The sequence below is a fragment of the Phaethon aethereus genome, assembly GCF_964289735.1.
Source record: "Phaethon aethereus genome assembly, chromosome: 1".
NCBI lineage: Eukaryota > Metazoa > Chordata > Aves > Phaethontiformes > Phaethontidae > Phaethon > Phaethon aethereus.
In genome coordinates, this window is record NC_138575.1 from 212,947,103 (window position 1) to 212,971,417 (window position 24,315).

The window sequence follows — 24,315 nt, forward strand, 5'->3', positions numbered from 1 at the left end:
CGAACAGGGCGTGGCACGTCAGGAGGGCGTAGCGCGTCAGTTTGCGCGGCAGTCCGCGCAGGGAAGGCGTGCGGGCGTGGTACAGTACAAGTGGCCATCGGCCTCCTAGAGGAGGCTCAGCCATGGTCGCCACTCGGCTGAAAACCGGGGCCAGAAACAATGTGGCGACACAGACGGAGCTCCCGCTCAGGCACGCGGCTGTCCAAGTATCCGGCTGCAGAGAGTGCCTGAGCCTGTCGGTTGTCCCAGAGACCGATGGGGACGCTACCTGTGTGTGGTGTGACCGGGTCAGAGACCTGCTCAGCCTGGTGGCAGAGCTGAAAGAGGAGCATTAGGGAGTGTGAGAGGGAGATAGATTGGTGGAGCCACACCCTGGCGGCCCTGAGGCAGGGGCAGCTGGTGGAGGCTCCACAAGCAGCAGGAGATCCCCTGTCCTCTTGCTGCCGGGCAGAAGGAGAGGACCTAAGAGATGAGGGGAAATGGAAGCAGGTCCCTCCTCGGAGAGGTCGGCGAATTCCCTCCCGGCCTCCCTCACCGTCCCAGCTGCCCTTACACAACAGGTATGGGGCTCTGGAACATGAGGGACAGGAACATGAGGACCCTGACGAAGGTCCATCCGAGGGGGTGCCTAGGGTGAGTCAACGAGCCCCACTCATCAAGACGTCCTTAGTTAAGAAAAAGAGGAGGGTGATTGTCATAGGCGACTCCCTTCTGAGGGGTACAGAGGGCCCAATATGTCGACCAGACCCCAGGAAACTCCCTGGTCTGGTTTGGCCCACTGATTACTACCCGCTGTTGGTCATGCAGGTTGGCAACGATGAGGTTGCGCTAAGAAGCCCAAAGGCAGTCAAAAAGGACTTGAGAGCACTGGGGCGACTGGTCAATGGAGCGGGAGCGCAGGTAGTGTTTTCATCAATCCCTTCAGTGACGGGGAAGAACGCTGAAAGGAACAGGAAAGCACACCTGATCAACACGTGGCTTAGGGGCTGGTGCTGTCGTCAGAATTTTGGGTTTTTTGACCATGAGGCGGTTTACATGGCACCGGGCCTGCTCGCAGCTGATGGAGTGCAACTGACACCAAGGGGCAAAAGGATTCTTGCTCATGAGCTCGCAGGTCTCATTGAGAGGGCTTTAAACTAGATTTGGAGGGGGGAGGGGATAAAACTGGGCTCACTCGAGTTGAATACTGTGTTCAGTTTTGGGCCCCTCACTACAAGAAGGATGTTGAGGTGCTGGAGCGTGTCCAGAGAAGGGCAACGAAGCTGGTGAGGGGTCTGGAGCACAAGTCTTATGAGGAGCGGCTGAGGGAACTGGGGTTGCTTAGTCTGGAGAAGAGGAGGCTGAGGGGAGACTTTATCGCTCTCTACAACTACCTGAAAGGGGGTTGTGGCGACGAGGGTGTTGGTCTCTTCTCCCAAGTAACTAGTGATAGGACAAGAGGAAATGGCCTCAAGTTGCACCAGGGGAGGTTTAGATTGGATATTAGGAAAAATTTCTTCACTGAGAGAGTGGTCAGGCATTGGAACAGGCTGCCCAGGGAGGTGGTGGAGTCGCCATCTCTGGAAGTGTTCAAAAAACGTGTGGATGTGGCGCTTCAGGACATGGTTTAGGGGACATGGTGGCGCTGGATTAATGGTTGGACTTGATGATCTTGAAGGTCCTTTCCAACCTAGTGATTCTGTGAATTATAGGCATCTGCATATGGAGGGAAGAGTCCTGTGCAATGAACATATCAAAGCAGAATGATTCTTGAGTTCAGGATGATATGACAGAATGTGCTGTCTAAACAGTTTGTCCCTTTTGCTTGTTTTTGTTTTTTCTTCTTCTTCTTCTTGTGTTTTATTTTCCTGCAACCAAAACAAGAATCTCACTTCTCCACAGAAATTTTCACAGTTTTAAAAAATATTTTAACCAGAAACTAAAAAAAAAAAAAGTTAAACTGAAATATCATGTGACGTTTCGTTAGAGATACAGTTTGCCTCCCTTTATTTCTGTTTCCTACTACAGATCTGTACTGACTATAGCCTCTATGTGGTATTACCAGTTCTTTTCCAAGGGCAGAATAGAAGACAACATTGAACGCTCCTCTGAGCAACCAATAGAAACTCATCTCAAAGAATTTGTTCCCTAAGTATTTTGTTCAAGGTAACTTGAACTGTTGAAACAGTTCTAACAGTTAATTTCAGATTTTACAGTTGGTGAACATGTAAAGTAGCTCTGAGCCCTATATGGTGATCTTTGCATTCCTCCTGCTCTCAGATATCCTTCAGGCACTCGTACAGAAAGATTAGTTCTATTTTTCTTTTATTTCAGTTTGTTGTGTGGCAGACAGTTATATGGAGAGCAAGGCTTGATTTCTCTACTGTATTGACTAGTCCATAGTCCATGTATCTCTTTTTTTAATTTTTGTTTCCTGTCTAATGTAAACCTCTTAATTTTCATCTTAAACATAATCAGAGTTTCTAGGCCAGTTTACCTCTTCTCTCTGAGTTTTATTTTTTATTTCCACTGTCTAATTCATGACATAATTCCAAATAAGGTTGTACTCCTGACCTCTAACAGCAATGGAAGATTCCCATATTACTTTCCTTTTTACTATTTTTTACTGTTGCTGTACACATAGAAGAGAGTTTCATTTGCCTCAGTAAAGACTCCTGTACTGTTTAACATGGCATGGGGTATCTCAAAACACAACTGGAAGCCTTGGAAGGTTCATGGGGCATCTATCACTATCTGCATGGCACTAAGGTCTTACTGCAAGAGTAACACACTATCGAGTGTATATCAGCTTTATTTGCGGTAACCCAAAAAGGAAAAATAATACTGGGCACCTAGGACATAAATATTTAATACCTTTTATCTTAACTGTTAAAAGTGTTTTTAATTAAAAACTTCAGATATTTTTCTTTTTTTCCTCCTTGTAGAAACCTGTAGAGGGAAGGAGTTATGATAATGCAGAGTAAAAACCTTATCTTTGGCATTTTTATAGCTGCAACATATATTGCTTGCTAATTGCAGCGGAATATTTTTAGAGCATCTTAAATTTGTTCTCTGTTCATAATATTCTCCAGAGAAACATAATAGAGGAAGAGGTAAATAACAAGTTGCGGTTCTAGATAAAGACTCCTTTAGCTTTTCCATAGATCTGTTACCATTAAAAGGCCAAGACTCCTGCCTTTTCTAAACTAGTATGCAGTCATCTGCAGATGTTGCTTAAGAAGCAGTCAAAATTATTTTGTAGATGGGTTCAGATTTTAATTTTTAAAGAGGTTTCAAACTGCTGCCATAACTTTTTCATATTTATACTAGCAGGCAATTCTAAAACTGAGAAATATTTTATTAAATTCTTTCTGTGTTTAACAAAACAAAAAGCAGTCAAAAATAACAGCAAAAACTCCAGCTCTTTCAATGCCAGATGCTAACAGATTATTTTTCTTCCAAGAAATGCTTATGAAATTGTGTCAAAATGGTAAAGAAATGGGATTATGTGCAAACCCCGGTTTATATGTGTTAAGAGTTTTGTGTTGCAATATGAAGACAATTTAAACTATAAAATAATAAGGAATAATCAGGAATGTATTTTTCCCTCACTCTGTTCCTGTCCCATTAATGGGAAAGGCAACTGTAGATCAAATTAGCTTTGTATAATTTTTGATAGAGCATATCTTTGGAACCATACTTTCAGGTAATATCTGAATTTTGAAGGACCCATATGCCTTCTGTTGGCAGCAGGTGTTTCACAAAGAAGCTTGTGAACATATTTTTGGGCTGCTTTGCAATGCAGACTCAAGGGGCTTCAGGCTGCAAACCAGTGGTTGAAATACTCTTCCTTTTTATTATTCTTTTTTTGCTGTAATGCAGCATAACTTCACCAAATGAAGTCTCTTTATCTGTATTGACCTTGACATAGATCATATTGGAAGCTGATTATTCAAATATAATAAAGAATTATGTATTCTATTGCTTTGTAATTTTTTTTCTATTTTGCTCTCCATACAGAAGTAACAAACTTGCTCAATATTTTTCTGGACATTCTAAAAATCACTTCCCCTCCCCCTACACTACCACTGTTTCTCTCTCTCTTTTCTACCCCCTTTGATTTTGAATTATTAACTATAATACAAATGCCTACTCTACTGTTGTAATGCATTATTTAAAAAAAAAAGGCATCTGTTATGATCACATTCCTATTCATGGGGCTCTGATTGACTTGAAAGTTTCTCCAGTGTAAAAGGTGACTTCATTTCTGTATTCAAACCCTGTTGCTTGTGATAGAAATACTTGTAAAAGAACCACAGTGTTTAAATCTTGCTATTTCTACAAATGCTTTATTTATAACCTGAGATTCTCTCCCCCTTCTAAGATAGAAGAGTGGTATATGAAGTTTTTCCAAATGTAGGTATCAAGAATTAGGTCAAAACATTGCTGCAGCATAACGCACAGCAGGAACGATGAAGCAGTAGCATAGATACAAATAAGTTGTTCAATTATCAGGTATCCACTGCAGTCCAACTTACTGCTGTTGGTTGCTGTTGTTTTATAACATATCCAAGTGGATTCCAAAATTCCAAAAATGGAATTAGGACTTCTCATGACAGATGTTGTAAAGATGTGTGATAAATATTTATCTAATCTTCAAAACCTCCAGAGGGCAATTCATCCCATGTATTATAAACACTTATCTATTACAAAACTAATTTTTGTTGCACTCTGCAGATGACTGATCTTCTCCATCAACTTTGCAGAGAACCCCTTTGACTAGGTTGCCAACACTTTTGTAGTTAAAATTAGGTGAGATGAGTCCCACCTGAAATAAATGCAGATAAATGGGCCATGTGTAAATAAAAATATTATGTGCCTAATTAAGCTGTAAAGTCCACTAGGGAGTTTACTATCAAAACAGCCATGAATAATTCAAATCATCTACTCTCCCAATGGAGTCAAGAGAATTGCCATAATGGGAAAGCGTATGGCAGATGCCTATTGTGAGCTATCTGAATAGGACCCAATGTTAAATATGTTGTCTCAGTGTTACACAGAAGGCCCAAAATACTACAGTGATGCAAGAATCTTAGGATGCTGAACAAGGTGTTCAGTCACACTACATTTTCAGGTTAGAGAGAGGTAGTCACAAAGGCTAAATCTGGCCTCACATCTTCCTTAGCCTTCCACCATAGTTAATGGAATGAAACAGGATCCTCCAGAGACTGTTACGGAACAGCTGAATTAGGTGCCTGCTCTAAATTGTGCTCTCCATTAACTGCAACAGGAGCTTGCAAGAGATTAGTCTCCTCAGCTAACCTTAAGCTTTTGCATACCTGTTCAGTAAGAGGCGGGACAGAGCCTTCATCTCAGAGGGGGAGCCCTGCAATGGTGTCATCATTTTTTGTGAAGTGCACAGAAATCTGTGTTTCGCTCTACACTGATAATGAAGGTGTCTACAGTTCCCCTAGTTCTCCACCGTTCTTTCACAAGAAGTCTGCATCTTAGAATGTCTGCCATAATTGTTTAGCACACGGAAATTCACAGCTAAAATGCCCCGGGTCTAGAACATGTTGATGATTTTATTTTTTGCAGGCTAATGATAATGTTGATCTCTACCTGTAGAGTATTCTGGACAATCTAAATTCTGCCCAAAGTCTTCCATAAGCAGAAAAAAAATTATTCTCATGCTTTGGCTTCAGGATATGTACAGGGATGTGAAGATCAGATGTTTGATAACAGCAATAAAGGTGCTCTTATTTGCAAGGTTAGCTTATGGGAAGAGAGGTTTGAGTGTAATATGCAGCTTCCAACATTATTCATAGGCTGTCTGGAGTTCAATGTATGACATCTATGAAGAAATGGTGAACAATTTTTCTTTCAGAAATACATCTAATGTATGAAAGCAAATCTACACCACACATATGGTCAACATGAAACCCAGATATTTTTTTCTCCATTATCATGTAGTTCAGGTGGAAAGAAATTTCTACTCTCTGACAACTCTGATTTCCCTGCACAAAGATCAGTGTTCAATACCAGGTTCTTTCGGTGGTATCAAGTTATGTGGTCCAACTGACAGATAAATGGCCCTGTCTCACTTTTTGCCAGTTTAGAGTGATGCCCTTTCCAGTTTGGAAACCACTTCTAACATCTAAGCATCCCCATATTAGAAGTTTTTGCAGAATTACAAACTATAGTTAGAAATCTTGCTGAAATTGCTTTTCTCAATGAACTCAAGTTGTTCCTGTCCAGGGCTTATTGGTAGATACAACCTTAATGAGGAGCACTGTTCAGGGGCCTTGATCACTTCCACGCACTTTTGCCAGATAAATATTCTTCCCCTTCAACCCACACAAAGGTTACCAGCATTGCTAGAGGAAGAAGATAAGACCTTGCTTTGATTTACCGTTCTATACAAGACAAAGCACATAGCAGAATGAGGAATTGATGCAGATTTTCTATGCATCTCGTAGCTCCCCAGCATGTGTGTTCAGCTGAAGCAGAGCAAGGGGTGAGCTTCCCCAGAGGAGCTGCTCTTGAACTTGTTACCACCTACCAACTTGCACCCAAGTCTGAGCATCAGACTCAGTAGTGCTCATTAATCCAGCAGGTTTGACATCTCAGAGTAGACCATTACTAGCAAACATAAATTCTTTTGGGAATACTATGTTTGCACTAGTACTTAAAGTCTACTAGTATACTAGTACTTAAAGTCATACAACTAAATGGTCAAAACCAAAAACAATGCCAAAGTTATACTTCCATATGAAACTTTAACTGAGTGTTTATGTGAACGTCCATTATAAACCCACTATTAGTAACTCATTCATCTACTCTGTCAGAAAAAGTTAATAGCCTATCAAGCTGCTTTTCCTACAGCTCTTGCTTTCCATATATAGCATCTTGAATTTGTGTGCACTGTTTGTCTACCTTACTGACAAGTTAATTTGACTGAATCAGAAGCTTCCATAAATAACAATTGTAACTAGGTTACCACTCTATAGTTCATTTATCCTCTTTAGCAGAGCAATCCAATAAGCCAGAAGGACTCAAGAATTTCCTTAATCTTTCTAAACAGGCGCAGATATTGATTTTTTTTTTTTTTTAATGGGCAGGAATTGGAAGAAGAAAATTAAGGAACTGAGTGATGGAAACTATCTAGTTTAGAACATTAGAAAACTTCAAGAATCCTAATTTCATTCTGATTCCTTTGCAGCTTACTAATGATCTTTTTTTCAGTCATTTTAGAAGTAGATAATAGAAATTATAGTTCAAACTCTGAGGTTTCCCTTCCATTTGCTGGACATTGTATTAGGCCCAGAGCACACACATAGTTATTCTAATAAAAGTCTATTCACTGTTGCTCAGATAACCTTTTCTGCAATAGTAGTCTTGCATTCTGCAGCCTGTGATGTCAGTAAATTCAAGTCTAAGAAAATTTCCCATCTTCTCTTCTCCTCTGACTCTCAACACCAAACTTCTGAAACAGAGAATAAGGATGAATTAAATGAAAGGCAGAGAGACCTGATCCTTTTTGTGAAAACAAAAATTAATCTAAATTGCAATGCCTATGCATTTTGTACTAGAGGTTGGAATCTGTATCAACATCTACATTTAGACACTTACATCTGCTTTTCGGGATGGCTGCTGCTATTATCATATAATTATTGGGAAAACAGAAGCACATTTAGTGTACAGTATGTTTGAATTGTTTTAGGAACATAGAATCATAGAATAATTTCTGTTGGAAGGGACATTTAAAGATCATCTAGTCCAACACGCCTGCAATGAACATGGACATCTTAAACTAGACCAGGTTGCTCAGAGCCCCATCCAACCTGACCTGGAATGTTTCCAGGAATGGGGCATCTACCACCTCTTTGGGCAACCTGGGCCAGGGTTTCACGACCCTCATTGGGAAAAATTTCTTCCTTAGATCTAGTTTGAATCTACCCTCTTTTAGTTTAAAACCATTACCCCTTGTCCTATCGCAACAGGCCCTGCTAAAATGTCTGTCCCCATCTTTCTTATAAGACCCCTTGAAGTACTGGAAGGCTGCAATAAGGTCTCCCTGGAGCCTTCTTTTCTCCAGGCTGAACAACCCCAACTCTCTCAGCTTATCCTCACAGCAGAGGTGTTCCAGTCTTCTGATCATTTTTGTGGCTCTCCTCTGGACCATCTCCAACAGGTCCATGTCTTTCCTGTGCTGAGGGCTCCATGCTGGAGCAGCACTGCAGGTGGGGTCTCCCCAGGGTGGAGTAGAGAGGCAGAATCACCTATCTTGACCTGCTGGACATGCTTCTTCTCAAGCAGACCAAGATTCAGCTGACCTTTGGGGCCATGAGTGCACACTACTAGCTCACATCCAGCTTTTCATCCACCAGTACCCCCAAATCCTTCTTGGACAGGCTGCTCTCAATCCCTTCATCCCCCAGCCTGTGTTGATACCAGGGGTTCACATGGGCCCATTCCTTAAGCTTGTCCAGGTCCCTCTGGGTGGCATCCCCTTCCTAAGGTGTGTCAACTGCACCACTCAACTTGGTGTTGTCTGCAAACTTGCTGAGGGTGCGCTCAATCCCACTGTCTAGGTCACTGTTGAAGATATTAAAGAGTACTTGTCCCGGTACAGACCCCTGAGGAACACCACTCATCACCGATCTCCATCTGGATATTGAGTGACCACTACCCTCTTGAAGTGACCATCCAACCAATTCCTCATCCACCCAACAGTCCACCCATCAAAATCTTATCTCTCCAATTTAGAGAGAAGGATGTTGTTGGGGACCATGTTAAAGGCCTTACAGAAGTCCAGATAGATGACATCCATAGCTCTTCCCTTGTCCACTAATGTGGTCACTCCATCAGAGAAGGCCACTAGGTTGGTCAGGCAGGACTTGCCCTTGCTGAAGTCATGCTGTCTGTCTCAAATCACCTCCAGGTCTTCCATGTGCCTTAGCATAGCTTCTGGAAGGATCTGCTCCATGATCTTCCCAGGCACAGAATTGAGGCTGACAGGTTGGTAGCTCCCAGAGTCCTCCTTGTTACCTTTTATAAAAACAGGTGCAATGTTTCCCTTTTTCCAGTCTCCGGGGACTTCACCTGATTGCCATGACTTTTCAAATATCATGGAGATTGACTTGACAACTACATCAGCCAATTGCCTCAAGACTCTGGTTTTCATCTTCTCGGGTCCCATAGCATGTTCAGGTTCCTCAGCTGGTCTCAAATCTGATCTTCTCTTAGAGTGGGAGGGACTTTGCTCCTGCAGTCCCCATCTTGCAGTCCATCCACTTGGGAGGTGTGGAAAGAGACACTGACAGTGAAGGCTGAGGCAAAGAAGTTGTTGAGTACCTCAGCCGCCTTCTCATGTGTTACCAGTCTGCCAGTCTTGCTCATCAAGGAGGTGTACACTTTCTTTGTCCTTCCTTTTCTGGCTGACATACCTGTAGAAGCTCTTCTTATTATTCTTTGCATCCCTTGCAAAATTCAGCTCCAGCTATGCCTTTGGCCTTCCTGACCCCATCCCTACACAACCAAGCAGCATCCCTGTACTCATCCCAGGGTACCTGGCCCTGCTTCTGCTGACTGTGCATTTCTTTCTTGCCCTATAGTTTGACCAGCAGGTCTTGACTCAGCCATCCCGGTCTCTTGCCTTCCTTTCCTGATTTCTCACACTTGGAGATTGAGAGCTTTTGCACTCTATGGAAAACGCCCTTAAAGACCTGCCAGCTCTGTTCTGCTCCCTTGTCCCTGAGGGCAGTTTCCCAGAGGGTCCTATTGACTGACTCCCTGAAGAGCTGGAAGTTTGCTTTCCTAAAATTCAGGGTGCTGACTTTACTCTTCACCTGCCCCATATCCCTCAGGACTGCAAACTCCATCAGTGTATGATCACTGCAGCCCAGTCTGCCTCCAATCTTGACATCACCAATTAGCTCACTTGTGTTGGTGACCAACAGGTCCAGTATGGCATCCCTTGTGGTAGGGCTGTCTATTACCGAGCACAGGAATTTATTCTCCATGCACTCGAGGAGTCTTCTGGATTGCCTACAGCTCGCCATGCTCCTTTTCCAGCAGATGGTGGTGTGGTTGAAGTCCCTCAGCAGGACAAAAGCTCAATGCCTCCTGTAGTTTCAGTGAGAAGGTGTCGTCAATAGGCTCCCCTTGGTCGAGTGGCCTGTAATAGACACCAACCACAAGGTTCTCTTTGTTGCCTTGGTCTCTGATTCTTACCCATAAGCTTTCAACCTGCTCGTGGATATTGTTCAGAGACAGCTCTCCACACTCTATCCATTTCTTGATGTAGAGGACAACACCTCCTTTGTGTTTTATATAGAGATGTTAGGAGAAGATGAATCATGCCCTCAAAGTTGTTATTTCATTTCTCTGACTTATAAAGAAATCCTGCTAGGGCTACTGCAGATGGAGATATCTACATCCTATCAAGTGATTCCTCCTCTGAGTGTCATTCTGGATTCTATCCAACACAGCATATGATTTCAGAACAATAAGATCCAATATTTTGAAGCTAAATGGAATTAAGATACTGCACAATGCCCCCTTCCCCCCAAGAATATAATTCTTTCAAGATTTTGAAATCCATATCCAAGCTTGCAGATAACATGAATCCTTCCATTTTGTCTCAGGAGTTTGCAAACTTACTAAGTTTCTTGCTTAACAGATAGGGAAGATGAATTCTTACATAGACTAAAACGATCTATTGTAGTACTGCAAATACTTCTCTTCCTTTCTCCCATACTCATTGTCAATGCCATTGATAGCTATGGCAATTCTAATGCAAAAATAAAGTTGTAAGAAGGAGGAAGAACAGCAGGGATGGTGTCTTGTGCTTTTATGAGATCAGAACCCACAAGAACTGAGTTACTCATGCAGGCAAAGTCATTGCCTCTGTCCTAAGCAGGCCGCTAATTTCCCCTGTGTGATTGCAGTGCTATTACCCCAGATATGTGAGAACAGGAATGTATGAAATTTAATATTATATAGCCATAACAATGGAAACTCCATAAATGCAACTCCTGATTGTTAAGATTGTGAGGCCACCTTAAGTATCTACATGGATCTTCTGCCTAACACAGACCATGGAATTATACCCACTAATTCCTGTCATGGTTCAGGCAATTTCTAGTTGACCTGAAACATAGGTCTTAGAAAGACACAAAGGCTCTTCTCAGGTCAGAGGTTTCAAGTGATGGAAAATGCATGCTAGGCACGTTGTCCTAATCTTTGATGCTAAACCTTTACAGTGCATTTCTAGTTTGATATTGTTGAGCTTCAACTTTCAGCCACTGAATTGTACCATCCATTTGTATGGCAGATTAAAGAGCCTTGCACTGCTAGAAGTTGTCTCTCTTTGTAGATACTGATAAATGTGATCAAGTCACCTCTTAACCTCCTTTTCTCATATTATTGTTACAATATTAAATGAAAAAAAAAAAAAGACAAAAGAACGTCACATTTTGCAATTAGGTGCATCTGGGCAGGTTTTGTTGAAAATCAATGTCATGGATATGTGGACCTTAAGAAGGAACATGTCTATTAACGATTTGTAGGGTATGGTTTCCAGGAAATTCTGTGATCATCAAATGATCATCCTACTGTTTTTGTTGATGCTAAATAGGTATCACATGCCCTCTGCTGAGGGCAGCATTACTGCTGAATAAATCAAATGCAGAGCAGTAGCTGCAGCCTTTCTAGCTAAAGGAAAGATACAATCTGCATCGATTTTTTAAGATAAAGGAGTAACAATGAGATTAATACAGTCTATTTTCTCTCCTATCATAAAACCTCATTTTTAGCACCTCTTTTAAGTCATTTAAGGATTATTTTCCTTCTTTGTGATTACTTTGGGTCAAAAAGGTTTCACTTTTTGAAATGGCATCATAGTGAGAAATCAGGCTTTCTCTCTTATTGATTTAAAACTATTGGTTGGATAGTAAGCATCCCAGAAAAGCTGTAGCACTTTTAACTTACCGCTGTAAACATTCATTCATCTAATGACTTAAATTAAAGAAATTAGTCACTACTGGAATTGCAACACATGCGTCCCGTTACCCCAGCCTATCTGTATTTAGGAGTGGTCCTGGTGGTTTGTGGCAGCCACAATTCTGCTCTACTTGTCCTGAACACGAGATCATTAGAAAGCTGGGCTAGTTCTGAGCCATTTTCCATCCTAATCAGCATTCCTTGTGGATCTGGAAGCACGGCCTTCTGACTCACAGGAACTTCCTGCATTTTTAAATGGCCTGAACTGATTCAAAGCAAATGAGCTTGGGAAGAGTGTAAAAGTCATTACTTACGCATTATCTAGTCACTGTTCATGGTACAGCTAGTTCAGGCTCCCAGTTCAAACAGCACATCCTAGCTTATGTTAGTGAGAGAGACGTAATTTGGAGCAACAGTTGTATCAGTCACTCCCTCTGTTAAAGGGTTTTCCTCTGAGCCTTGGAGCCATTTGGAGAGGAAAGAATGTTGTATTTGTTTTAAGTGTGTGTGTGAAAAATGAAACAAACAAACAAAAAAAGCAGGGACAAATGATAAATATGGTGAAATTCATGAGCTGGACAAAATGGTAAATGTGGTTTGGAAGGGTACCCAAAAGTGACTTGGGTATCTCAGAGCATTTCCACATGGACAGGAGGGGAGACCTTTTCTGCCCACACAGAGACAGATGTGAGCAAGTTCCTATCCAAAGCCATTAGTGTGATGGCTGGGGTCCAGCTAATCAACGCTGCTGAAAGGTAGGCTCATTAGATTGGAAACAGCCTGTGCTAATGTGACTATATCACCTCCAATGTGCAGCTACTGCTTATCTCACCAACTCAGAGAGGACCAGGTGTGCACATCTGGGGACATCCATCTGCTCACAAGCACTTTTAGATCAGCTTCCTCTCACTTAACCTTTGAGACAGATATGTTAGAAGCATAACTGCTTTAGAGTCCTGCTATAGCCAGTGGGGCAAAGAGACATGTTTGTGAGGGGGTGGTTCAGCCCCCTGCAATCTTAAACATCCTGTGAAAGAGTTTTACTCTTTCCACAGACCCAATTGCCATCAGGGTGATGAGGTGTCTGACTGTGTCATGATAGGGTTCTGGGCAAATAAATTTTATCCATGACACCGGCAAACAAAACTCACAGTCATCCACTAGGGATGAAATTCTTGTAAATAACTAAAATTTAAAATTATTGGTTTTATTTTGAGATTTTTGGATTTTCTGAAGTGGAACAGTGGGAAATCCTGAAAAAAAAATTGCATTTCCAATTGAAAAGTAGAAATGTTTAGGAAATGTCAAAAATATTTCTTTACATTTTTTTGTTCTGTTACGTATTATAAAAGGACAAAATTCACAACACAACCTGATGTTGTTAAATTTCAATTTTGTAACCAAAATTCTGCAAGAAAAAAGCCAGTGCACTCTTCTCTGCATGTCCTGGAACTCCAGGAAGCCAAGCCAAATCCTTCCCTTCCTCTGCCCCCAAGACAAACTTTTAGATCTCACCGTATCTCATGAAATACAGTGAACTCTGGATCTTCAAAAGAGAAACTCAGGAGTACATAAGATCAGAAGACACTTTTGGCCTGGAAGATATCAGCTGAGACCAAAAGCAGGCAGCTAGCGAGCACATGTGTCTTCAGAATCACTGGCACAATTTACCTAAGGTGTTACAGGCTTACCACTGCCAATATTAAAATTGTTGACTGGTTGCTTCTCAAACAGATATGAACTCATTCAAAAACAAAAGAAAATATAGGATTTAAAATAGGACAGCCATAAGTTCTGAGTTACGCATGAGTTTGTTAGATGTTCCCATGTTCCTTTTTGACCTCAAAGTCTGATGAGTTCCTATAGACTTCAACAGAGAGAGGAAGGTGAGCAAAGCTTAGCCAAAAGTGCCCAGTCATCTTGTGACTGACATGTGCATAACTCCCATTCAAATGAACATGCATGTGCATACATGATGGGATAACCCATTTTCTTTTCTGCTGAAATCTGACTTCTAAGGTCTTGCATCCCAAATTTCTCCCGCTTTTCCCAACTCTTATCTGTCTCTTTCTCTTTCATACAAAAAATTTGTGCATAATTCCTTGCCCAAAACCCGCACTTGTACATTCATTTTCACTAAGAAAAGATGTCTGTTTTCCATGTTATAGACTAAGATCTGAAAACATCTTGATACCTACAGTGCTGTTCGCACTAATTTAAAAAAAGAGTGTGTCATTTCCATGTCACAAGGATCAGAATAGCAACAAACATGGGTTGAAAAATGTTGTTGAAGAAATTTCATGTTTCAAAATCCCCTGACATTCACAGAACAGATGTGAGCAGAAGTGAGAAGGACTCTGACTCTCCCCAACCAGACCTTTCCCCTAGCACAAGCAGCCAGGACTTTTCAGACTTTCCAGTCCCTTGGGATGCTTTTGTTCCTCATGTCATGTAGAAACTCTAGGGAATGGCAAAGAACTAAAGATGACTGGGAAACGGAATTTTCTTCCGTGAAAAAAAAATTTTTACTTGGGTCATATGGGGAGTTTTCCAGAAACAGCATGTGCTCCTGAAAAGCAGGAATGGTCTTTTCCTGAAAGGAAATATCCACAGGATTTACATTTTTTGAGAAATAATAGGCAATTTTCCAGTGTGTCCTGTCTGTCTGAATTTGCAAGATCTCTACCTGAAGTTCCAGGGAACAGATGCCTGAGGAACCAGGAGAGCCAGACTGATGAGAAATATTAGGCTGTATCACCTCCCAGTTGATCATTTAATGGGATCCAGCCCCAAACTTTCCAGCACGTGCAAAAATATGAACACAAGGCCTCTGCTTGTACCATTGTTTTACCACAGAAACATGTTTTTTTCCCATTGGAAGTAAATTTTTAAGTACATTAGTTTCAAATGCACTTCCTGAGGAAGTAAGGATCATTTAAAAATGGAGCTGTTGTGGACTAACAAGGAATCTGTTAATGCAGTTTTACACAGCTGCACACATTATTGTCGATAAAACTAAGAAGCTTTTCAAATGCCCATAGGATGAGCTTGGAGTGAATATGCAGGAGAACAGTCCTTTTCTCACATAAAACTTTGAAACTGTTTCCTTCCAGAGGTTCTGGATCATCTGTGTTACTACCAGACAGGGGAAAAATGACAGCTACCTGCACCTATGGCAGATCTGATGTTTGTCTGTGCTAATTCTTTGGTTATGTACATGAATTATCCAGTCACTGGGTGACAGAGACTTAAGGACCTGAACATTGAGCAGAGACTATATGTTTTTATGTTTATGTCAGTGATTTTCTGTGATGAATGTCTGATGCAGTGGGACAAGACAGCCTTTTCCCATCATCCTTTTAGGTGACTTTGTACATGAATGAATACGTGCTCTACACACACATGCATTTAACTACACGCACATGTATATGCTTATCTGTGTGTATATTTACATATTTTTGTGCATATATAAGTATTCATTGAGAGGCTTGTAAGAGGTCAAGATGCTCAACTACCTCATTCTTCACATGCTACAGTCACAGTGTGAAAGCGATAATTCTAAAAAAAAAAAAAGTAGGTGAAACAGCATGAAGCAGCCCTGCTCTCTCTCCTTCATTTCACAGTTGGCATTCTCAAAACTTGTTACCCAGCTCCTGCAGCTCTCTGCATGATCAGGGGGAGCTGGAAGAAAACACACAAGGAATGCAGCATTTCAGCAGCCCATCTGGGTTAGGAAATATGGGGAAAGATGCTGTATTCACAAGAATTTGTTGCTCATGATGCTAGAATGAGCTGTGTACCCACACACTCACAGCATAAGTGCTTGTATTAGCAGGGCTGTTGCAGCATAGTTCATAGATTACAGTTAGAAACTGCAAATTACCTCACTTCCTGCCTGCAAGTTGAAGGGAAGATTCATCCTCGCTCTTAACCTGCCAACTGTCTCCATGCAAATCTTTTTTCATTTGGTCTTTGTGAATGGGAATAGTGTTGGGCACTATAAGCTCCTACTCTGATGTCTTCCTGCACAAACTGTGTGAGATCAGGCAACCTCAAAAAATATTAAGTCTATTATGAAGCTTATGTACAAGTTTTTCATAAGCCACTGAACTGGATAAAGCAACTGACTTTTCTGTGGAAGGCTGAGTTTCACTATTCCAGTGATAATATGATTTTTTTTTTTTTTCCACATATCAAGTAATTTTCCAATTTGCTGTTTGTGCTTTAAGCACAGTTTTTCCAACATACCAACTAACATACACAGGACAAGAGAGATTTCTCTATTTGGTGCCCTTGATATAATCTCCACTTTTATAATTATTTTTTTCCACAGAAACCAGACTATCAGTACTATAAATGCTGAAAAATGTCATTTTTCACCTCTGCTGCCTGTTAAAATGCCCAATGCCACATTCACAGAAGTGCTTCATTTATATAACTATGCTAATTTTCCTCTGTCATCTTCCTCTTCATGCTGAAATGCAAAAAGCTTAATTCATTAAGGCTTGTAAGGGTGTTTAATTGTGCTGGCTGGCACAAATTACAGAAATGTAGCAAGTTTATCTCCTGTAAAGTGTAGAAAGGTGGAATTTGGATGAAAGATGCTCCTCAGAAAACATATTCATTGGGTTTTAGCGCATGGGAATGTTGCATAATTCCATTCCTGCTCACAAAGAATAATGAGAAAACTACTGGCACTATCTTACTCCAATTAGTTTTTCCCTTTGCCTTGGCCTCCCTGGGGCGAACACAGCTCTATCTGTTCTAAAGATAAACTGGCATTCAGTCCTCAATGTATTCAGGTGGACCACAAGCCAATATTCCCTTTGAATTATTGTAAGATGAATAAGCAGAGCTTTTGTGTTGATAAAAGCTTGAACTGACAGATTGCAGCTCCATCTATAGTCTCCAGCCCAGGGTGGCTGTGACTCCCAGGAGCTGGAAGGGCATCTGTCAGTGAAGGATCATTCTAAGTTTGCCCAGGTTTTAGTGTATTGAAAAGGCAGGTTTGAAGGTGTTTACTGCTTCCCACTGCTCAGGCTGTCCCAGTGCTAGCCTATACTTGAAAGGCATTTGGACTGAGCTCCTCTTGAGGACTGCAACTCAATTATGGCAAGCTGAAATAAGTATTGCTTTATACTACGATCCCAAGCTGTACGCAATGGCAGCTCAGGAGCAGCTTCATGGCCTTATTATATGACACACAGATAAGACAGCTTCAGACATTTCAGTTTAATGACTTAATATGCTTACATTATTCTCCTAAGCGTCCATTGCTGACCACTGTCTGAGACAAGATACAGCTAGAAAAATTGACTGATCCAGCGTGGCAGCTCTTACAGTCTGATCTCATGAAAAGTTGCTCTGAAATCCTCCAGCAGATTTGCATGAAAATGGAATGGTAGAATCTGTTGCCAATTTTGTCTATTTACAGTTGTTTAGTTTTTGGATGCTAGAACAACCATACTATTGTGTTAGCCTTTTAATGCTGAAATGCTTTGAAAATATTATTTAATATGTCCTGCCCAATATGGAGGCTAAAAGCAGACAGTAGAAGCCTGATTCAACTAATGAAATTGTGTTCTAAAAATAAAAATAAAGAGATAAATCAATTAAAAGGGAAAGTATTGCATTCGTCTGACTATTTCCTTCCAGACAACAGCAGAGAACAAGAGCAATTTCAAAGCCAATGTTGGTTGCTCAGGCTTGATGCTGCTGATATTTTTTAACCTGCTGCTACTAGAATCTTCTTTCTCTGGAAGCATGTCAGACCTTTCCAGAGTATTCCCCACTGGCAAAACTGAAGTGAAATCACTGACTTCAAAGAAGCAAACTAAGGCTAATGCTACTTTTTTTTCAAGCAACTACCAGCTCATTCTAAATAAGTGGTAAAATATAGTACAGTAATAGTCCATATCTTTCTGAGCTGTAAAAATGTCACTACAGAGGTTTTGACTATTGCTACAGACAGTAAATTCTTTGCCCCACTCTAGTAAAGGACACTTTGCTATTAGCTTCTTTGAGGATAGGCTCTCCTACCAATTTTATATCACTTTCACAGAACCCCTCTCTAAGCAAGGTTTGCAACTAAAGTTAAAACAGAAAACTCGTTTAAAAGCAAGTATGTCGTGGGTCCTTGTTTCAGTGCCTTTCTTCTGAACATTGGGGTTTTTTGGAGTGGCGAAAGGGTAAAGACAAGGCGGGAAAGCCTCCCAGCTCACAAGATCTTTCCACAAAAGGATTATTTCCAAACTGAATGTCCATAGGGACGGGAGTAGGCAAGGTATGCTTGCCTGTTCAGTGACCACATTAATATATACTCTCTTAAAATGACAAGATTTTTAATGATCAGGATAGCATCTGTTCTGAGCTTATACTCCAACTGAGAATTTGACCTCTTGGTAATGTAATGTCAGGATCTCCAATATGGGTAAATCAGAAAAAAACGTGGCGTGTCCTGTATCAGACTTCCTGCTATGCCCAAGTCCTCCATTTATCACAGGCACAGAGAATCTGATAGATCGCAGAAGTTTTGGACTTGCCATGCATATAAGGATCATCTGTATGTATACATATGTGTACAGTAACCCTTTTTCTTCTGTTTAATTTTTCAGGCCATGGAATAGTCTGGACACTTTCATCTACTGACTTCAGGTATTCTTTACATTCAGAGGAAAAAAAAAAGTGAATAGCAGTAGCACCATTTATGTGTGTTGCACTACCAATTTCCAAATAGTGGCATGGCTCTATTTGAACCCTAACACAATCACATCATGGATAGGTCAGGGACTATTTCCAACATCCATTGCAAGAGAATGGAGGAGATCCCATTGACCTCCACTGCAGGATCAGGATAGATGACTCTTGAAACTGAAGCTAAGTAAAACTATAAATCTGTTAAGAGGATAAATCTCAGAGGGAGATACAAAGCAGGGTAGATTAGTCACAGGATATCAGGACACTTTGTTTAAGGTTACTTTATTGAAGTAGTAAATAAAAGCTGTTATCTGATGGTCCTATGAGTAGTATATGTGAAACCAATCAGTTTCCTCACACTGAACACTTTCATAAACGTTTATAGCCAATAAACCATGGCTTCAGTGAACAAGCCTGTGCAACTCTCACCATGAGATGATCTTTTCTGGAAAACATCTATGATATAGCAAGATTTTATTGCTCATACCATACCGAACCTTCAGACAAATGCCACTGGTAGATGTTTCATTCTGCTCAATGAACCCTTTATTCATTAAACACTTTTCTAAAGGTGAGTAGAAAAAGCAACAGGGTCTGGTCAGCATTTCACATGCCCCCTCTACCTTTGCAATAGCTCTATCTCTCTTCCTCATCTTTAAGTTTCCTCCACCACACCAATCCTCATTTTCTCATTTCCATACACACTTCTCTCAGCCTGCCAGCTGAGCAAGCCCCAGCCTGGTTTCTGACCCGATCAGAGCAGTGCACATGCTGACTGGCAGGCGTGCAGTCTACAGGTGAAGACTGGCCAGCCTGCCTCTGCCAAGCAGCGTGGCAGGTACCTGAATGTTAAACACAGCCTCTCTCCTCTACAGTTACCCATAGTCATAAATCTTACAGGAGCTTAGTAACCTTGAGACCTTCACCTCTCCGAGAACTTTGATGGAAATTACACAAAAGGTTTAAAAATTGTTAGAGGAGACTGATAATGAGTTACCACAAGTCTGATTCCTACAGAGGAAAGTATTACAGAGAAACCCCTTAGCCCTTTGGGAAGCTGCTCCCAGCTACTCTTGACTGCATCCTTCATACATCGGTCCTGTGTTATGCCACTAACACGGGCCTTCCCAACCCAGGAGTTTGAAACTGCCAGACACGCAAGCATGGGCTGTCCAAGCTGCCTCTGAATGAGTTTCCATAAATATTATGATCCAAAATAGTTCATAAAAACATGATTCTGGGATCTGCCATGCTCATCATTTGGCTTTGATGTGATATCAGCTATAAAGCCATATAGGGCATGAAACTAGCCTACCTTTTTCCCACATCACACTGCCACATACCTTTTTCATTGAGAGAGCCTGAATCAAATCTTTTGTGTTATAAGAGATGACAGCAGAGTGCCTCTTCTGAAGATCTTGTACTTTCATCCAAAGTAGAACATATTCTGGGTAGGCTGTGAAGTGTGGGAGACTGGCAGAAAGCTTTGTGAAACTTTCCTTAATGCAAATGAAACAGAAAGAGTTCTAGGTATTTACCCATGTATCAATTAGATTGATATTGTTGAAAATTTATTGCAATCATTTAAAGATCAAGTTCCCTGAGCTTTAGTTAGATATTTATGTATATATATTCATAATGCAGGTTTTTATGTTTGTTATATGCATGTGTATAACAAATCTGAGAATACAGAGGTATTGGATCTGATAACAAACAGTCTGTTTTAAAAGAAAATCAAATACAAAGTACACAAAGATCTTAAATAAATTGGATATTAACCTAATCTAACACATATTAACACAGGTAATCAAAAACCAGAAGTCGCAAGTTTCTGAGTTCTTCTAGTCTGTGACAAAGTTGCAGGAACAACAACTTTTAAATCTGTTATTCTTTGTGTTATATAGTAGACTCTCCTAATGTATACACAAAGCCTCCTTTGAGACCCTGGAAATCTGAAAAGACTTGCAGTCTTAATACCTTCAACGTGCCAGGAGTAAATGGGGTCTTCCTCTCCCCTACCTTCAACTGCCTCAAGCTGAGTCTCTGAGGCTTAACTAAGATTCTTCTGTAGCAACTGAAGAAAAACAGGTACTTACAGGTGGGAACTTTTCTCAGTTGTTCTGTACTTGACTTAGGATGGATGAATCAGCATTTGGAGATACTTCTCCTTTCACTGACTCTAGAGGAAAAGACTTGTTCAGACTTAAGGTCTAACTGTCAGGTTCCTAAAGATGGATGAAATTAATCCCTCCCTCGGAGAAAACCCATCCACTCCCTGTGTTCAGCTTGACTTAGATAGGGCTGGCAGCTTTAAGGTGTCTCAGTCATCCTAAGCTAAAGTTTGATCCAGTCCTACGTGCAAGCTAGACATTCAAGAATATGTTTGAGTGGAGAATAAGCTCCCATACAAGTGTTCCAGCCAAAGTGAAGGTGCAGAGAAATTGCTCACAGCTTCCCATGCTGAGGGGTGGAAGGGACATCATTCAGAGAGACCACAAAGGTACTTTTCAGGTAGCTGTTAAAGTTATTTTCTAGCAGACATAATAGGTAATATGTTATCTTCTCTTTTTGCATAAGATAAATGTCTGTTTATGTACCATTTTTTATTGTAAATGTTTGCTATTATGAACAAAAATGCAAACCAGAAAAAAAGCCTATTGCATCACCCTTCCATGGCTCTCAGTATCCCGTGCAATTACAGAATTACTAAGGTTGGAAAGGACCTTCAAGATCATCAAGTCCAACCATTAATCCAGTGCCACCATGTCCCCTAAACCATGTCCTGAAGTGCCACATCCACACGTTTTTTGAACACTTCCAGAGATGGCGACTCCACCACCTCCCTGGGAAGCCTGTTCCAATACTTGACCACCCCCTCAGTGAAGAAATTTTTCCTAATATCCAATCTAAACCTCCCCTGGCGCAACCTGAGGCCATTTCCTCTCGTCCTATTGCTGGTTACTTGGGAGAAGAGACCAACACCCTCGTCGCCACAACCCCCTTTCAGGTAGTTGTAGAGAGCGATAAGGTCTCCCCTCAGCCTCCTCTTCTCCAGACTAAACAAACCCAGGTCCCTCAGCCGCTCCTCAGAAGACTTGTTCTCCAGACCCCTCACCAGCTTTGTTGCCCTTCTCTGGACACTCTCCAGCAACTCAGCATCCTTCTTGTAGTGAGGGGCCCAAAACTGAACGCAGGATTCGAGGTGTGGCCTCACCAGTGCCGAGTCCAGGGGCACGATCACTTCCCTACTGCTGCTGGCCACACTATTGCTGATAGAAGCCAGGACGCTGTTGGCCTTCTTGGCCACCTGGCCACCATGTCTATTGATGGAGAGCAGAGCAATGTCCTGCACCACAGATCTAATATTTTTATCAAATTTCCTTCATAGACTGCAGGCAGCAGAGCAGTGGGTAGCTATAACCTCCGTGCTGTCAGTCCTTAGTCTGTCGCCGAGGGGAGCTGCTCCAGAGCCAGCCCGACCTGCAGCGCAGCGGCAGATCATCACACACAGGGGTTTTTCCTGAGGCAGGGAATGCCATGGCAGTGGAGAGACCCGCCGGGAGCCGGCAGCTCTTGTGGAAGATGCTGATGAGGCCTGGGCATTGCCAGAGCAATGGTGGCCACTTCCATGTCTATGAAAAGCAGCCTGGGAAGCACCAGTGACCAGGAGCACTGCCAACAGAGCAGGCCAACAGAGCGTGGGGCGTCAACCGGGGCGTGGGACGGCAGTTTGCACCACGGTTCATGCGGAAGGGTGCGCAGGGAGGGCGTTGACACCCTCCAAGCTCAAGAGGCGAGTTCAATGGTGGTCATTACCCTCTCAGGAGGAGATTAGCTATGGTAGCCACACAGCAGAAAGCCGTGTCCACCAGAATGGATGTGGCAACCCAGACAGAACTCCCACGGAAACATGCAGCCACCCAGGCCTCAGGCTGCAGGGAGTGCCAGAGCCTCTCACTGGTACCTGATGGCAGCAGCAAGAGCAGCTGGGTGCGGGGTGACCGGGGGGATGAGCTGCTCAGTCTGGTGGCAGAGCTACGAGAGGAGGTAGAAAGATTAAGGCGCATCAGGGAGTCTGAGAAAGAGGTGGACTGGCAGAACCATGCTCTGCCCTCCCGGAGGCAGAAACGGGAACAGCCGGCAGTAAAAACCCAAGATCCAGGGGATCCTGTACCCTCCCCCTGCCAGGCTGAAGGCAGTACCTGAAAGGGAAGGAGCGAATGGAGGCAGGTCCATGCTCAGGGCGGCAGGTGAAGCCCCTCCTCGCCCACCTCGCCTCCCAGGTGCCTCTGTACAACAGGTATGAGGCTCTGGACGTGGAAGGCCAGTCCATGGATGACGTGGATGATGGTCCATCTACACCAGAGGTGTTGCCAAGGTCAGAAAGGCCTACCCCCTGCTTCATGACACTCCCATGAGGAAGAAAAGACGGGTTATAGTTGTAGGTAACTCCCTTCTGAGGGGAATGAGGGTCCAATATGCCAGATAGACCTTCCTCTTAGGGAAGTCTGCTGCCTCCCTGGGGCCCAGGTTAAGGACATCACAAGGAAACTTCCTAGCCTGGTGCAGCCCTCGGACTATTACACACTACTGCTCTTCCACGTGGGTGGAGATGAAGCCGCAATGCATAGTCCAGGGGTGATCAAAGGAGACTTCAGGGCCTTGGGACGGTTGGTAAGGGAATCTGGAGCACAGGTTAATTTTTCCTCTCTCCTTCCAGTTGCGGGCAGCAACACTGGACGAAACAGACGGGCCCAGTCTATTAATACATGGCTCCATGACTGGTGTCACTGCCACAATTTTGGGTTTTTTGATAATGAGATGGCCTACGCGGCACCTGGCTTGCTGGCATTGGATGGAATTAACCTTTCTCAAAGGGGGAAGATGGTCTTTGCTAACAAGCTAGCGGGGCATATTGAGAGGGATTTAAATTAGACTTGAGGGTCTAGAGGGATAATATCAGGCTTGCCCATTGCAAGCTGTGGGACGACACACCAAGGTCAGAGGGACAGGATGCCAGCGTGGGCCCTCAGCCTGTTGCTCTGAGACTTGCTGGGTACACTGCAGCACATCTGAAGTCTTATGGAGATGAGCCAGGGGCTCTTGAGGTAATAGGAGCCAACAGAGAAACACCAGCAAAAGACCTCAAAGGAACTAGGGGATGTTCCCCTAAGAAGGTTACATCTTTCTAACTGCAAGAAGGGTGTTTTTTCCCTGTGTCCCTCCGCTGCAGGCAACAGTAGTTCAAAGAGCTTTTTTTTGATAGAGTTAAATCTTAATTATTTATAGCCAAACCTTTTTGATTGGTGTTCATTCCTTCCACCTAAGAAGTTTCCATTAAAAATTATCATTTTATTTTATTTTACTTTTTTGAAATGTGTCTAAGAGCTCTGAGGGAATAAATTTAGTTTACTGGAACTCAGTTTACATGAGGAACTCAGCCTATGTTTTCACTGCAAGCCATGAGATAACAACACCCTGCTAACATTTTTTCCAGTCAGGAGCTCACTTTTGCCAGACAAAAATGCTTTTTACCCATGTTAGACCCTGAACTCTCTGCATTGCTCCGTTGAGTTGCAAACCAGGAAAGCGCCAGATAGATGGAGCTAATAACTTCTCCACTAGTCCCCCACT